At 64.8% G+C, this 5,222-nt stretch overlaps 1 long non-coding RNA gene across 1 annotated transcript; it reads right to left on the bottom strand.

The window, feature by feature from the left end:
- Positions 1-2,453: 2,453 nt before the first annotated feature.
- LOC108506010 lies at positions 2,454-4,745 on the bottom strand. Its single transcript, XR_001877648.1, has 2 exons — positions 4,610-4,745; positions 2,454-2,826 (listed from the first exon to the last, which is right to left on the bottom strand). It is a non-coding gene; the product is annotated as an uncharacterized LOC108506010 (long non-coding RNA).
- Positions 4,746-5,222: the final 477 nt, after the last annotated feature.

Genomic DNA, 5,222 nt, shown 5'->3' with positions numbered 1-5,222 from the left:
GCCAAAATCAGCACCTGCATTTTGCGTTTGCAGACTCGCTCCTCACTCGTGTGCTGGGGCAAAGCACAGCAGAGCTTTCCCTCTTCTTCTAGTGATCTGCTGGGCTGGAAAAGAGGAGGTTGCCTGTGGCCTGAGGCTTAGCTGGGAGTCTGTGCAGGCAGCAGCCACCACACATCCACAGATCCACCCGCCACAGATAAAACCAGCTCCTCCTGTTCCTTCCCTGTTGGCAGGGAGCTTTCATCCAGCACACCGGTCACGCTGACCTTCTCCTTTGCAAAAGCACATTTCCCCAGCAAGGGGAGCTGTGAGCGAGACAAGCTGCTCTCCCGGCTGGGAACAGGGTGGTCTGTGCGCAGGAACTCGCACGGAATACCCTGCCCCTAAGAACAGAAATGCCACCCGACCTCTGAGGCAGCAGCACCTGCTGGCACTGTCACTGCCGTCTTGAATATTGCATTAGCTGCCGCAGCGAGCGCTTCCCACCCCTGACAGCAGCCAGCCTCCGGCAGAGAAATCCCAGCTCCAGTCAGCATCCCCTCTCCTGCCACGTCCCTGCGTGCTGGATGCTTCGGGGAGGTGGACAGATGCTGGAGGAAAGAGTCATCGAGTTTTTTTGCAAGGCAACAGCGCGCGAGGCTGTGCTTTCTACAGGAAACCCTGCACTTACTCAGCAGTCACATGGGGCTTTGCAAGAGGAAGGGTAAGTCCCAGGAGCTGGGCAAGTTCCCACAGGGACACTCATTGTCAGCCTAAAACCCCTCTGGTTTTACATGAGCTGCAGGATAGCCAGAGCCTGAGCCCTCTGCTCAGCAGGTGAGATACTGCAGAACTGGTTTTGTGTTAAATACACAAACTTGCCCTCTGGCACCTTCTCGCATATGAATTTGACCTGAAATATGACGTTTTGCATTTCCTGACCCCGGGGGCCCGGTGCTTCTGCTCAGGGCAACTCTCTGCCCTGAAATAGCCACATCTTACCATGGGGTTTCAGCAATGCAGGTTATTCCTTCACGACAAATTTATGCATTCCCTGTATCCCGAGGCACACAAGGGCAGAGGTGCTGGTGGCCAGAGCACCAGCTCCCATCCCTATCAAGCTGTGCTGCATGAGAAGGGGAGTAAGCCCAGGAAGCTGCTCCTCCCTGCCCTTGGGCACCCTGCACACACACACACACACACCCACGACTTTCTGCCCCCTCAGTGCACTCCAGGAGGTGTTGGCCACTGAGCAGGTGCCAGTTGTTTTGTATGGACTTGCAGCAGGGCAGCCATGGTGGAAGAGACAGGCTCTGCCTCAAGCTGGAGGAACTAATCCCAGGGGGGTTCAGCAGCCCCACTCCCTCTGGATGACAACCACCCCAAAGAAATTCAGCTTCTCGTAGCCATCAGGAAGCACAAGCCAAGAAGAGCAGCTTTGTGTAAGAAGGAAAGACCCCAGGACAACAGATTTGCTCCACTTCTACCACTTAATGGACACCAGGCTGCCTTCTGTGCTTTGCTGGGTGCCAAAATTGGGAACAGCCCTGCCTTGGGCGGCTGGAGCCCAGGCAGGCAGAGTTAGTTGAGATTGTGCAGACATTTCAGCACAGGCCGTTCCTCCCTGCCCGCCCTCAGAGATGGGATGAGCTGTTCTCTTCCTGGCAGGCCCTGAGCAGCAGTGCCTGGACACTCCCCTGATTCCCAGCCACCAAGGCAGCCTGGGGGGTGGTGGTCCTGGCAGACCCGTGGGAAAGGCACCTCCTGGAGTGCAGAAGCTCCCTGGAGCCCCTGCTGTGGCCACACAGAGCTTCTCTCTCACTCAGTGCAAGGCAAGGAGGGGTCGCCATCCCTGGAGAGCAGCTTCCAGGTTCCTTTCAGAGCAGTCTTCTGCTTCTATCCATCAACAAGGCAGAGCTTGGACCATGGAGGAGCCTCGCAAGATTCACCTGGGCCCCTCTCAGTGCTGCTGGCTCCAAAATACCTGGAATCCTGGTGCTGCCCCAGGGCCAGCCACAGTCAGGGCTGCTCAGCCTCACAGGACAGAGAGTGGTTCCGGGAACAGACGTCCAGAGGCTCCAGAGCCGCGCGTGACTCGGACCTGAGTCACCCTCTCCCAGTGGCCCAGCCCCACCACAGCCGGCCCTGACCCGCACCAGGGCAGCGTGGGTGTGGAGCCAGCCCTCTCCCCAGGCTCCATCCCACTGCCTGGCATGTTGCAGGATTAATCCAGCTCCTGAGCTCAACAGCAGGTCAGACCTGTGGGCTACGCCCAGCCTTGGCTCACCTCTGGCTCGGGGCAAACCCAGGGGACCTGAACAACCAACCCTCCACCTGCAGACCCCAACGGGGCATCAGGGATTGAGCTCTGGTGCTGTGGCCCCCCCAGCATCCCAAAGGGTTTACAACCCCCACCATCTACCCACCAGGCAAGTCCGGGCACCCCATGGGCAACAAACTTCCTAAAACTGAACTGTTGAGCAAAACAGAAAGTTTAATGCCTCTTTTGGTCTCCTCTCAGCTCAGTGACACCCCACTGCAGCGGGACCCCGCTGACAGGGCTGCCTGGCAATCCCCCAGCCAAGGCTCTGTCTGGAGGCTGTGGAGAGACTTCTTCATCCCGGCTGGACTCATCCTCAGCCCTCAAATCCACAGGACGCTTCAGACTGGCTGATCCTGGTCACTCAGGGCACGGGTCTGGCTGGCATCCAAGGTCCCAGTGACAAGAAGAGAGTGGCTACATTCAACAGTTCTTCAACTGGCAGCTTTAGCTACTGGAGAAGGACATAAAGCTTGCCACTGAAGAACTGGTGCTGGTTAGCCAGGAGCAAGGGGGCATGGAAGCACCTGGAAAGGAAATACATGGATCAGAGCCAGGATCAAACCACGCCAGCCATCACCCACAGCACTAGGGCTGCTCCTCTCCCCCACTCCAACACCAGGTCCTGATCTACCACCTTGTCTTCCCCCCAAGGAAGCTCCTCGGGGCTGAAATCCCCCTCATCGTGTGGAATCCAGAGGCAGCTCTGACCTCAGCCCTTCCCTCTCCCAAAGCAGGTGGTGCGTGAGCTCCAGCACCTGCAGCCGGCCCTAAACCACGAGCGACGGGAAACCCAAGGCCGTTTTTGCTGGAAAAATAGGAGATAAGAAAGCCTGCTCCAGGCAGGGCAGGGAGGCCACTGCAGGTAGGGGTTATGGCATTCCCTGTCGGCTCACCTCGGGCATCCATCGGCGCTGGCAGGGTCCCACCTGGCCAGGGGCCAGGAGCCTCCTGACGGGGAAGACACTTTGTCAGGCGGCTGCTGCCAAGCCACCGGTGGGGGAATTCTGGGGAGTGCAGCTTTTTTTTCCCCCCGCCCTCCCACCCCGAGTCATTTTGTTGGAGGGCAAGGACGCCGACCCCCAGGGCTGGTATGAGACCCCGCTGCTTCCCCTTCAGCCCGGGAAAAGTCCCCTTTCCACACCAACCCAGCGTTTTAGCTACTGGGGGTTGAGTTTTGGGAAAACCCCCAGGCAACCGGGCCTAGCAGGGTGGACAGAGGGACCCGGTGGGGGGACAGACAACACCGGGGAACTCCCTGGGGGCCAGCACAACATCCTCCCGCCGGCATCACCCCAAAGGTACGGGGGACCCCGGCTGGCCCCGGGCCTCAGCGGGCGGCGGGTGCGGCCGGACCCCGGTTCGGGGCTGCGAGGAGGCTCCCGGTGCGGGGCCGGTGGCCGGGGCGCAGCGGCGGCGGCGGGGCCCGGCGGGGATGCCGAGCATTCCTGGCGTGCCGGGTACATCTGGTCCGGATTCCAGTGAGCTGGTCCCGGCCCTGCTCCACCCCCGCCGGCCCGTGAATCAGCACCCGCCGCTGAGCCACCGGCCCCGCCGGCACCGGGGGCTGATGAGGGGGGGGCTGACGGTAACACGGCTCCCACCCACCCCTCCTCGGCACCGACAGACCCCATCGGCTCTGGGAGGGGCCCCGCTGGGAGCTCGCCCCGCTAATAAAACCCGCTGTGCCCACAGCCGGTGCCCCCCTGCCGGTATAACCGGGTCACCCCCCTCCACCAGAGCCTCTCCTCCCGGTAAAACCAACACCCCCGATCCCCCTCTAACCGAGACCGCTCCCCGCCGCCGCCACTCCACGGCCAAGCCGCTCCCTCCGCTCCCCCCGGGACTCTCCGCCGCCCCTCCCGCCCCTCCGCCGCCCGGGATGCTCCGGCCCGTGCCCGCGGCGGGAGCGGCCTCAGGTCAAAGTCTGCCCAGCCCGGTCCCGGAGTGAAGGTCACCCCCGGGGCGGCCACCGCCCGTCGCGGGAAGCCCCGGCCGCGGCTCCGCCCGCCCCACCGGGACACCCCCCGGCGCGGGGGCCGCGCACCGGCCCCGGCCCCAAACCCCCCCGTACCGCGCCCCGACACCAACGGGGGCGAGGCCGCCCGGCCCGGGCGGCGCCGCGAGGCCAGGGGAGGGACGGGACGCGCCGCGCCGAGCCCCCACCGCCGCCCTGCTCCGGGGGGAAGGTCACCTTCCCTTCCCGTCCCTTCCCGTCCCCGGTGGGGCGCAGCCCCTCGACCCCCGGCGCACCGGCGGGGGGCTCGGCCGCTCTTACCGCGCGCCCCAGCGCGGTGCTGGCGGACCTACCCGCGGGTCTGGTCCCACCGGTGCCGCCCGGACCGTGGCGGGTCCCTGTTCCCGGTGCCGGTGCCGCCGCCTCCCCCGCCGCGCCGGCTCCGTCCCGGATCAGCTGGCAGAGTCATGACGCAGCCGCCCCCGGCCCCGCCCCTCGGCCCCCGGCCCCGCCCCCAGGCCAATCGCCGGCCGGCACCGCCGCCGCGAGCCGCGCCCGCCCCCGCGCCGCGATTGACGCTCGCTCCCGCCAATGGAGGCCCGGCGCTACCCGGCGCTCGGCCAATGGGGAGCGGAAGCCATCCCTCCGCCCTGCCCACCGCGCTGGGGAAGAGTCTGGCTCCCGCCTCGCGGGCCGGTGGTTGCCTTGGAAACGGGCGGGCCGCCGAGGGGCATGCCGGGAGTTGTAGTGCGGCACGGCGCTCCCGGCATGCCCCGCGTGCTGTGAGTTGGCATTTTCAAGAGGGGGGAAGGGGCGGCGGGGACGGGACGGCCTCGGAGGGGGCCTGACCCTCCCGCGGGCCCCGGGCGGGGTGCGGCGCTGCCGTGGGGGCCGCCCTCGGGCGGTGCCTTCCAGCGCCCGGGGCCGGTGACACAGCCCCGATTCCGAGAAGTTGCTCCAAGTCCT

Source organism: Lepidothrix coronata, unplaced genomic scaffold (genome assembly GCF_001604755.1).
Source record: "Lepidothrix coronata isolate B3197 unplaced genomic scaffold, Lepidothrix_coronata-1.0 Scaffold203, whole genome shotgun sequence".
Taxonomy (NCBI): Eukaryota; Metazoa; Chordata; class Aves; order Passeriformes; family Pipridae; genus Lepidothrix; species Lepidothrix coronata.
Note: the sequence above shows the minus strand (reverse complement) of the source record. Positions and strands in the feature narration are given on the sequence as shown.